The following is a 13,408-nucleotide window of genomic DNA, read 5'->3' on the forward strand; positions in this document are numbered from 1 at the left end:
TATTTGTACGCTGTGGTACTTGTACTATAACCGTGTATTTGTACACTGTGGTACTTGTACTATAAGTATTTGTACACTGTGGTACTTGTACTATGACCGTGTATTTGTACACTGTGGTACTTGTACTATGACCGTGTATTTGTACACTGTGGTACTTGTACTATAACCGTGTATTTGTACACTGTGGTACTTGTACTATAACCGTATTTGTACACTGTGGTACTTGTACTATGACCGTGTATTTGTACACTGTGGTACTTGTACTATGACCGTGTATTTGTACACTGTGGTACTTGTACTATGACCGTGTATTTGTACACTGTGGTACTTGTACTATGACCGTGTATTTGTACGCTGTGGTACTTGTCATATAACCGTGTATTTGTACGCTGTGGTACTTGTACTATAACCGTGTATTTGTACACTGTGGTACTAGTACTATAACCGTGTATTTGTACACTGTGGTACTTGTACTATAAGAGTATTTGTACACTGTGGTACTAGTACTATAACCGTGTATTTGTACACTGTGGTACTTGTACTATAAGAGTATTTGTACGCTGTGGTACTTGTACTATGACCGTGTATTTGTACACTGTGGTACTTGTACTATAACCGTATTTGTACACTGTGGTACTTGTACTATGACCGTGTATTTGAACAGTGTGGTACTTGTACTATGACCGTGTATTTGTACACTGTGGTACTTGTACTATGACTGTGTATTTGTACACTGTGGTACTTGTACTATGACCGTGTATTTGTACACTGTGGTACTTGTACTATGACCGTGTATTTGTACACTGTGGTACTTGTACTATGACCGTGTATTTGTACACTGTGGTACTTGTACTATAAGAGTATTTTTACACTGTGGTACTTGTACTATGACCATGTATTTGTACACTGTGGTATTTGTACTATGACTGTGTATTTGTACACTGTGGTACTTGTACTATGACTGTGTATTTGTACACTGTGGTACTTGTACTATAAGAGTATTTGTACACTGTGGTACTTGTACTATAAGAGTATTTGTACACTGTGGTACTTGTACTATGACCGTGTATTTGTACACTGTGGTACTTGTACTATAACCGTGTATTTGTACACTGTGGTACTTGTACTATAACCGTGTATTTGTACACTGTGGTACTTGTACTATGACCGTGTATTTGTACACTGTGGTACTTGTACTATGACCGTGTATTTGTACACTGTGGTACTTGTACTACAACCGTGTATTTGTACACTGTGGTACTTGTACTATAACCGTGTATTTGTACACTGTGGTACTTGTACTATGACCGTGTATTCGTACACGGTGGTACTAGTACTATAACCGTGTATTTGTACACTGTGGTACTTGTACTATAACCATGTATTTGTACACTGTGGTACTTGTACTATAAGAGTATTTGTACACTGTGGTACTTGTACTATAACCATGTATTTGTACACTGTGGTACTTGTACTATGACCGTGTATTTGTACACTGTGGTACTTGTACTATAACCGTGTATTTGTACAATGTGGTACTTGTACTATGACCGTGTATTTGTACACTGTGGTACTTGTACTATAACCGTGTATTTGTACACGGTGGTACTTGTACTATAACCGTGTATTTGTACACGGTGGTACTTGTACTATAACCGTGTATTTGTACACTGTGGTACTTGTACTATGACCGTGTATTTGTACACTGTGGTACTTGTACTATAAGAGTATTTGTACACTGTGGTACTTGTACTATAAGAGTATTTGTACACTGTGGTACTTGTACTATAAGAGTATTTGTACACTGTGGTACTTGTACTATAAGAGTATTTGTATACTGTGGTACTTGTACTATAACCGTGTATTTGTACACTGTGGTACTTGTACTATGACCGTGTATTTGTACACTGTGGTACTTGTACTATAAGAGTATTTGTACACTGTGGTACTTGTACTATGACCGTGTATTTGTACACTGTGGTACTTGTACTATGACCGGTATATGTACACTGTGGTACTTGTACTATAAGAGTATTTGTACACTGTGGTACTTGTACTATAAGAGTATTTGTACACTGTGGTACTTGTACTATGACCGTGTATTTGTACACTGTGGTACTTGTACTATGACCGTGTATTTGTACACTGTGGTACTTGTACTATGACCGTGTATTTGTACACTGTGGTACTTGTACTATGACTGTATTTGTACACTGTGGTACTTGTACTATAAGAGTATTTGTACACTGTGGTACTTGTACTATAAGAGTATTTGTACACTGTGGTACTTGTACTTTGACCGTGTATTTGTACACTGTGGTACTTGTACTATAAGAGTATTTGTACACTGTGGTACTTGTACTATGACCGTGTATTTGAACAGTGTGGTACTTGTACTATGACCGTGTATTTGTACACTGTGGTACTTGTACTATGACTGTGTATTTGTACACTGTGGTACTTGTACTATGACCGTGTATTTGTACACTGTGGTACTTGTACTATGACCGTGTATTTGTACACTGTGGTACTTGTACTATAAGAGTATTTGTACACTGTGGTACTTGTACTATGACCGTGTATTTGTACACTGTGGTACTTGTACTATGACTGTGTATTTGTACACTGTGGTACTTGTACTATAAGAGTATTTGTACACTGTGGTACTTGTACTATAAGAGTATTTCTACACTGTGGTACTTGTACTATGACCGTGTATTTGTACACTGGGGCACTTGTACTATAAGAGTATTTGTACACTGTGGTACTTGTACTATGACTGTGTATTTGTACACTGTGGTACTTGTACTATGACCGTGTATTTGTACACTGTGGTACTTGTACTATAACCGTGTATTTGTACACTGTGGTACTTGTACTATAACCGTGTATTTGTACACTGTGGTACTTGTACTATAACCGTGTATTTGTACACTGATGTACTTGTACTATAACCATGTATTTGTACACTGATGTACTTGTACTATAACCATGTATTTGTACACTGATGTACTTGTACTATAACCGTGTATTTGTACACTGTGGTACTTGTACTATGACCGTGTATTTGTACACTGTGGTACTTGTACTATAACCGTGTATTTGTACACGGTGGTACTTGTACTATAACCGTGTATTTGTACACGGTGGTACTTGTACTATAACCGTGTATTTGTACACTGTGGTACTTGTACTATGACCGTGTATTTGTACACTGTGGTACTTGTACTATAAGAGTATTTGTACACTGTGGTACTTGTACTATAAGAGTATTTGTACACTGTGGTACTTGTACTATGACCGTATTTGTACACTGTGGTACTTGTACTATAAGAGTATTTGTACACTGTGGTACTTGTACTATAAGAGTATTTGTACACTGTGGTACTTGTACTATAAGAGTATTTGTACACTGTGGTACTTGTACTATGACCGTGTATTTGTACACTGTGGTACTTGTACTATAACCGTGTATTTGTACAATGTGGTACTTGTACTATGACCGTGTATTTGTACACTGTGGTACTTGTACTATAACCGTGTATTTGTACACTGTGGTACTTGTACTATAACCGTGTATTTGTACACTGTGGTACTTGTACTATGACCGTGTATTTGAACAGTGTGGTACTTGTACTATGACCGTGTATTTGAACAGTGTGGTACTTGTACTATGACCGTGTATTTGTACTGTGGTACTTGTACTATGACTGTGTATTTGTACACTGTGGTACTTGTACTATGACCGTGTATTTGTACTGTGGTACTTGTACTATGACTGTGTATTTGTACACTGTGGTACTTGTACTATGACCGTGTATTTGTACACTGTGGTACTTGTACTATGACCGTGTATTTGTACACTGTGGTACTTGTACTATGACCGTGTATTTGTACACTGTGGTACTTGTACTATAAGAGTATTTTTACACTGTGGTACTTGTACTATGACCGTGTATTTGTACACTGTGGTATTTGTACTATGACTGTGTATTTGTACACTGTGGTACTTGTACTATGACTGTGTATTTGTACACTGTGGTACTTGTACTATAAGAGTATTTGTACACTGTGGTACTTGTACTATAAGAGTATTTGTACACTGTGGTACTTGTACTATGACTGTGTATTTGTACACTGTGGTACTTGTACTATGACCGTGTATTTGTACACTGTGGTACTTGTACTATGACCGTGTATTTGTACACTGTGGTACTTGTACTATAACCGTGTATTTGTACACTGTGGTACTTGTACTATAACCGTGTATTTGTACACTGTGGTACTTGTACTATAACCGTGTATTTGTACACTGTGGTACTTGTACTATGACCGTGTATTTGTACACTGTGGTACTTGTACTATAACCGTGTATTTGTACACTGTGGTACTTGTACTATAACCGTGTATTGTACACTGTGGTACTTGTACTATGACCGTGTATTTGTACACTGTGGTACTTGTACTATAACCGTGTATTTGTACACTGTGGTACTTGTACTATGACCGTGTATTTGTACACTGTGGTACTTGTACTATGACCGTGTATTTGTACACTGTGGTACTTGTACTATGACCGTGTATTTGTACACTGTAGTACTTGTACTATGACCGTGTATTTGTACGCTGTGGTACTTGTACTATAACCGTGTATTTGTACACTGTGGTACTTGTACTATAAGAGTATTTGTACACTGTGGTACTTGTACTATGACCGTGTATTTGTACACTGTGGTACTTGTACTATGACCGTGTATTTGTACACTGTGGTACTTGTACTATAACCGTGTATTTGTACACTGTGGTACTTGTACTATAACCGTGTATTGTACACTGTGGTACTTGTACTATGACCGTGTATTTGTACACTGTGGTACTTGTACTATGACCGTGTATTTGTACACTGTGGTACTTGTACTATGACCGTGTATTTGTACACTGTGGTACTTGTACTATGACCGTGTATTTGTACGCTGTGGTACTTGTACTATAACCGTGTATTTGTACGCTGTGGTACTTGTACTATAACCGTGTATTTGTACACTGTGGTACTAGTACTATAACCGTGTATTTGTACACTGTGGTACTTGTACTATAAGAGTATTTGTACACTGTGGTACTTGTACTATGACCGTATTTGTACACTGTGGTACTTGTACTATGACTGTATTTGTACACTGTGGTACTTGTACTATGACTGTGTATTTGTACACTGTGGTACTTGTACTATAAGAGTATTTGTACACTGTGGTACTTGTACTATAACCGTGTATTTGTACGTACTTGTACTATGACTGTGTATTTGTACACTGTGGTACTTGTACTATAAGAGTATTTGTACACTGTGGTACTTGTACTATAACAGTATTTGTACACTGTGGTACTTGTACTATGACCGTGTATTTGTACACTGTGGTACTTGTACTATAAGAGTATTTGTACACTGTGGTACTTGTACTATGACCGTGTATTTGTACACTGTGGTACTTGTACTATAAGAGTATTTGTACACTGTGGTACTTGTACTATAAGAGTATTTGTACACTGTGGTACTTGTACTATAAGAGTATTTGTACACTGTGGTACTTGTACTATGACCGTGTATTTGTACACTGTGGTACTTGTACTATAACCGTGTATTTGTACAATGTGGTACTTGTACTATGACCGTGTATTTGTACACTGTGGTACTTGTACTATAACCGTGTATTTGTACACGGTGGTACTTGTACTATAACCGTGTATTTGTACACGGTGGTACTTGTACTATAACCGTGTATTTGTACACTGTGGTACTTGTACTATGACCGTGTATTTGTACACTGTGGTACTTGTACTATAAGAGTATTTGTACACTGTGGTACTTGTACTATAAGAGTATTTGTACACTGTGGTACTTGTACTATGACCGTGTATTTGTACACTGTGGTACTTGTACTATAAGAGTATTTGTACACTGTGGTACTTGTACTATGACCGTGTATTTGTACACTGTGGTACTTGTACTATAAGAGTATTTGTACACTGTGGTACTTGTACTATGACTGTGTATTTGTACACTGTGGTACTTGTACTATAAGAGTATTTGTACACTGTGGTACCTGTACTATAAGAGTATTTGTACACTGTGGTACTTGTACTATGACCGTGTTTGTACACTGTGGTACTTGTACTATAACCGTGTATTTGTACACTGTGGTACTTGTACTATGACCGTATTTGTACACTGTGGTACTTGTACTATGACCGTGTATTTGTACACTGTGGTACTTGTACTATAAGAGTATTTGTACACTGTGGTACTTGTACTATGACCGTGTATTTGTACACTGTGGTACTTGTACTATGACCGTGTATTTGTACACTGTGGTACTTGTACTATAACCGTATTTGTACACTGTGGTACTTGTACTATGACCGTGTATTTGTACACTGTGGTACTTGTACTATAACCGTATTTGTACACTGTGGTACTTGTACTATAACCGTATTGTACCCTGTGGTACTTGTACTATGACCGTGTATTTGTACACTGTGGTACTTGTACTATGACTGCGTATTTGTACACTGTGGTACTTGTACTATGACCGTATTTGTACACTGTGGTACTTGTACTATGACCGTGTATTTGTGCGCTGTGGTACTTGTACTATAACCGTGTATTTGTACGCTGTGGTACTTGTACTATAACCGTGTATTTGTACACTGTGGTACTAGTACTATAACCGTGTATTTGTACACTGTGGTACTTGTACTATAAGAGTATTTGTACACTGTGGTACTTGTACTATGACTGTGTATTTGTACACTGTGGTACTTGTACTATAAGAGTATTTGTACACTGTGGTACCTGTACTATAAGAGTATTTGTACACTGTGGTACTTGTACTATGACCGTGTATTTGTACACTGTGGTACTTGTACTATAACCGTGTATTTGTACACTGTGGTACTTGTACTATGACCGTGTATTTGTACACTGTGGTACTTGTACTATAAGAGTATTTGTACACTGTGGTACTTGTACTATGACCGTGTATTTGTACACTGTGGTACTTGTACTATGACTGTGTATTTGTACACTGTGGTACTTGTACTATGACTGTGTATTTGTACACTGTGGTACTTGTACTATAAGAGTATTTGTACACTGTGGTACTTGTACTATAACCGTGTATTTGTACACTGTGGTACTTGTACTATGACCGTGTATTTGTACACTGTGGTACTTGTACTATAAGAGTATTTGTACACTGTGGTACTTGTACTATGACCGTGTATTTGTACACTGTGGTACTTGTACTATAAGAGTATTTGTACACTGTGGTACTTGTACTATAAGAGTATTTGTACACTGTGGTACTTGTACTATAAGAGTATTTGTACACTGTGGTACTTGTACTATGACCGTGTATTTGTACACTGTGGTACTTGTACTATAACCGTGTATTTGTACAATGTGGTACTTGTACTATGACCGTGTATTTGTACACTGTGGTACTTGTACTATAACCGTGTATTTGTACACGGTGGTACTTGTACTATAACCGTGTATTTGTACACGGTGGTACTTGTACTATAAGAGTATTTGTACACTGTGGTACTTGTACTATGACTGTGTATTTGTACACTGTGGTACTTGTACTATAAGAGTATTTGTACACTGTGGTACTTGTACTATAAGAGTATTTGTACACTGTGGTACTTGTACTATGACCGTGTATTTGTACACTGTGGTACTTGTACTATAAGAGTATTTGTACACTGTGGTACTTGTACTATGACCGTATTTGTACACTGTGGTACTTGTACTATAAGAGTATTTGTACACTGTGGTACTTGTACTATGACTGTGTATTTGTACACTGTGGTACTTGTACTATAAGAGTATTTGTACACTGTGGTACCTGTACTATAAGAGTATTTGTACACTGTGGTACTTGTACTATGACCGTGTATTTGTACACTGTGGTACTTGTACTATAACCGTGTATTTGTACACTGTGGTACTTGTACTATGACCGTATTTGTACACTGTGGTACTTGTACTATGACCGTGTATTTGTACACTGTGGTACTTGTACTATAAGAGTATTTGTACACTGTGGTACTTGTACTATGACCGTGTATTTGTACACTGTGGTACTTGTACTATGACCGTGTATTTGTACACTGTGGTACTTGTACTATAACCGTGTATTTGTACACTGTGGTACTTGTACTATGACCGTGTATTTGTACACTGTGGTACTTGTACTATAACCGTGTATTTGTACACTGTGGTACTTGTACTATAACCGTGTATTTGTACACTGTGGTACTTGTACTATGACCGTGTATTTGTACACTGTGGTACTTGTACTATGACCGTGTATTTGTACACTGTGGTACTTGTACTATGACCGTGTATTTGTACACTGTGGTACTTGTACTATGACCGTGTATTTGTACGCTGTGGTACTTGTACTATAACCGTGTATTTGTACGCTGTGGTACTTGTACTATAACCGTGTATTTGTACACTGTGGTACTAGTACTATAACCGTGTATTTGTACACTGTGGTACTTGTACTATAAGAGTATTTGTACACTGTGGTACTTGTACTATGACTGTGTATTTGTACACTGTGGTACTTGTACTATAAGAGTATTTGTACACTGTGGTACCTGTACTATAAGAGTATTTGTACACTGTGGTACTTGTACTATGACCGTGTATTTGTACACTGTGGTACTTGTACTATAACCGTGTATTTGTACACTGTGGTACTTGTACTATGACCGTGTATTTGTACACTGTGGTACTTGTACTATGACCGTGTATTTGAACAGTGTGGTACTTGTACTATGACCGTGTATTTGTACACTGTGGTACTTGTACTATGACCATGTATTTGTACACTGTGGTATTTGTACTATGACTGTGTATTTGTACACTGTGGTACTTGTACTATGACTGTGTATTTGTACACTGTGGTACTTGTACTATAAGAGTATTTGTACACTGTGGTACTTGTACTATAAGAGTATTTGTACACTGTGGTACTTGTACTATGACTGTGTATTTGTACACTGTGGTACTTGTACTATGACCGTGTATTTGTACACTGTGGTACTTGTACTATAACCGTGTATTTGTACACTGTGGTACTTGTACTATGACCGTGTATTTGTACACTGTGGTACTTGTACTATGACCGTGTATTTGTACACTGTGGTACTTGTACTATAAGAGTATTTGTACACTGTGGTACTTGTACTATAACCATGTATTTGTACACTGTGGTACTTGTACTATGACCGTGTATTTGTACACTGTGGTACTTGTACTATGACCGTGTATTTGTACACTGTGGTACTTGTACTATAACCGTGTATTTGTACACGGTGGTACTTGTACTATAACCGTGTATTTGTACACTGTGGTACTTGTACTATAACCGTGTATTGTACACTGTGGTACTTGTACTATGACCGTGTATTTGTACACTGTGGTACTTGTACTATGACCGTGTATTTGTACACTGTGGTACTTGTACTATGACCGTGTATTTGTACACTGTGGTACTTGTACTATAAGAGTATTTGTACACTGTGGTACTTGTACTATAACCATGTATTTGTACACTGTGGTACTTGTACTATAACCGTGTATTTGTACACTGTGGTACTTGTACTATGACCGTGTATTTGTACACTGTGGTACTTGTACTATAAGAGTATTTGTACACTGTGGTACTTGTACTATGACCGTGTATTTGTACACTGTGGTACTTGTACTATGACCGTGTATTTGTACACTGTGGTACTTGTACTATGACCGTGTATTTGTACACTGTGGTACTTGTACTATGACCGTGTATTTGTACACTGTGGTACTTGTACTATGACCGTGTATTTGTACACGGTGGTACTTGTACTATGACCGTGTATTTGTACACTGTGGTACTTGTACTATGACCGTGTATTTGTACACTGTGGTACTTGTACTATAACCGTGTATTTGTACACTGTGGTACTTGTACTATGACCGTGTATTTGTACTATAACCGTGTATTTGTACACTGTGGTACTTGTACTATGACCGTGTATTTGTACAGTGTGGTACTTGTACTATGACCGTGTATTTGTACACTGTGGTACTTGTACTATGACCGTGTATTTGTACACTGTGGTACTTGTACTATGACCGTGTATTTGTACACTGTGGTACTTGTACTATGACCGTGTATTTGTACACTGTGGTATTTGTACTATAACCGTGTATTTGTACACTGTGGTACTTGTACTATGACCGTGTATTTGTACACTGTGGTACTTGTACTATAACCGTGTATTTGTACACTGTGGTACTTGTACTATAACCGTGTATTTGTACACTGTGGTACTTGTACTATGACCGTGTATTTGTACACTGTGGTACTTGTACTATAACCGTGTATTTGTACACTGTGGTACTTGTACTATGACCGTGTATTTGTACACTGTGGTACTTGTACTATGACCGTGTATTTGTACACTGTGGTACTTGTACTATGACCGTGTATATGTACACTGTGGTACTTGTACTATGACCGTGTATTTGTACACTGTGGTACTTGTACTATGACCGTGTATTTGTACACTGTGGTACTTGTACTATGACCGTGTATTTGTACACTGTGGTACTTGTACTATGACCGTGTATTTGTACACTGTGGTATTTGTACTATAACCGTGTATTTGTACACTGTGGTACTTGTACTATGACCGTGTATTTGTACACTGTGGTACTTGTACTATAACCGTGTATTTGTACACTGTGGTACTTGTACTATAACCGTGTATTTGTACACTGTGGTACTTGTACTATGACCGTGTATTTGTACACTGTGGTACTTGTACTATAACCGTGTATTTGTACACTGTGGTACTTGTACTATGACCGTGTATTTGTACACTGTGGTACTTGTACTATGACCGTGTATTTGTACACTGTGGTACTTGTACTATGACCGTGTATATGTACACTGTAGTACTTGTACTATGACCGTGTATATGTACACTGTGGTACTTGTACTATGACCGTGTATTTGTACACTGTGGTACTTGTACTATGACCGTGTATTTGTACACTGTGGTACTTGTACTATGACCGTGTATTTGTACACTGTGGTACTTGTACTATAACCGTGTATTTGTACACTGTGGTACTTGTACTATAACCGTGTATTGTACACTGTGGTACTTGTACTATGACCGTGTATTTGTACACTGTGGTACTTGTACTATGACCGTGTATTTGTACACTGTGGTACTTGTACTATGACCGTGTATTTGTACACTGTGGTACTTGTACTATGACCGTGTATTTGTACACTGTGGTACTTGTACTATGACCGTGTATTTGTACACTGTGGTACTGCAGTAATACTACAGGAGCATCTCTAGAAGTGTAAATATCACGTTCTCACATGAAGGCGCTCATTCGGCTGCTTTAAAGACGTGTAACGTTCATGAACACACACACGGTGGTGATTTAGAGCCGTGCTTCTGTGCCGTTGGAACCGTGAAACAACATCAACAACAACAAGGTTCTTCGCGAGCTAAGCTAGCCGTTAGCCTGTTAGCTTAGCTATTAATAAACCAGCTAGCTAGTGTTGCGCGTGTTTTCGCTACCTGCACATCACAGTCCGGGATTTCCCTCCGCGTCTCTGGTGCTGGAACGTGGCTCACACTTCTTCGTCCTTCCGGTCTACATAACCGAGCAATGATTGTTCGTGAAAAAAGGTTGTTGTTGTTGCTATATGTGAATATTGCTATTCGCCTTGCCTTGGACAACGTTTCTTCTCGCTCGCTGCCTCGGAGTCTCGCGATAGTTCGCTCGTGCACCCGTTGACAGCTGCCGTTAAAAAAAAGAGAGAAGATGAAAAAAAAATACTGGAGGAGCAAGAGGATGAGGAGGAGAGACTGAGAATACTCTGTAGTACTAATACCACTGAGAATACTCTGTAGTACTAGTACCACTGAGAATACTCTGTAGTACTAGTACCACTGAGAATACTCTGTAGTACTAGTACCACACTGAGAATACTCTGTAGTACTAGTACCACACTGAGAATACTCTGTAGTACTAATACCACTGAGAATACTCTGTAGTACTAGTACCACACTGAGAATACTCTGTAGTACTAGTACCACTGAGAATACTCTGTAGTACTAATACCACTGAGAATACTCTGTAGTACTAGTACCACTGAGAATACTCTGTAGTACTAATACCACTGAGAATACTCTGTAGTACTAATACCACTGAGAATACTCTGTAGTACTAGTACCACACAGAATACTCTGTAGTACTAGTACCACACTGAGAATACTCTGTAGTACTAGTACCACTGAGAATACTCTGTAGTACTAGTACCACTGAGAATACTCTGTACTAATACCACTGAGAATACTCTGTAGTACTAGTACCACTGAGAATACTCTGTAGTACTAATACCACTGAGAATACTCTGTAGTACTAGTACCACTGAGAATACTCTGTAGTACTAATACCACTGAGAATACTCTGTAGTACTAGTACCACTGAGAATACTCTGTAGTACTAGTACCACTGAGAATACTCTGTAGTACTAGTACCACACTGAGAATACTCTGTAGTACTAGTACCACACTGAGAATACTCTGTAGTACTAGTACCACTGAGAATACTCTGTAGTACTAATACCACTGAGAATACTCTGTAGTACTAGTACCACACTGAGAATACTCTGTAGTACTAGTACCACTGAGAATACTCTGTAGTACTAGTACCACTGAGAATACTCTGTAGTACTAATACCACTGAGAATACTCTGTAGTACTAATACCACTGAGAATACTCTGTAGTACTAGTACCACTGAGAATACTCTGTAGTACTAGTACCACTGAGAATACTCTGTAGTACTAGTACCACTGAGAATACTCTGTAGTACTAATACCACTGAGAATACTCTGTAGTACTAATACCACTGAGAATACTCTGTAGTACTAGTACCACTGAGAATACTCTGTAGTACTAATACCACTGAGAATACTCTGTAGTACTAATACCACTGAGAATACTCTGTAGTACTAATACCACTGAGAATACTCTGTAGTACTAATACCACTGAGAATACTCTGTAGTACTAATACCACTGAGAATACTCTGTAGTACTAATACCACTGAGAATACTCTGTAGTACTAGTACCACACTGAGAATACTCTGTAGTACTAGTACCACACTGAGAATACTCTGTAGTACTAGTACCACTGAGAATACTCTGTAGTACTAGTACCACTGAGAATACTCTGTAGTACTAGTACCACTGAGAATACTCTGTAGTACTAATACCACTGAGAATACTCTGTAGTACTAGTACCACTGAGAATACTCTGTA

At 38.1% G+C, this 13,408-nt stretch overlaps 1 protein-coding gene across 1 annotated transcript in view; it reads right to left on the reverse strand.

Moving 5' to 3' along the window:
• The window catches only part of sh2b1 (SH2B adaptor protein 1), a 53,851-nt gene extending 42,011 nt beyond the window's left edge, over positions 1 to 11,840 (reverse strand). Inside the window, 1 exon segment of the mRNA XM_056406170.1 lies at positions 11,659 to 11,840. The gene's annotated coding sequence lies outside the window, so the exon portion shown is untranslated.
• Between the last annotated feature and the right edge of the window lie 1,568 nt (positions 11,841 to 13,408).

Source organism: Pseudoliparis swirei, chromosome 23, assembly GCF_029220125.1.
Source record: "Pseudoliparis swirei isolate HS2019 ecotype Mariana Trench chromosome 23, NWPU_hadal_v1, whole genome shotgun sequence".
NCBI classification, from domain to species: domain Eukaryota; kingdom Metazoa; phylum Chordata; class Actinopteri; order Perciformes; family Liparidae; genus Pseudoliparis; species Pseudoliparis swirei.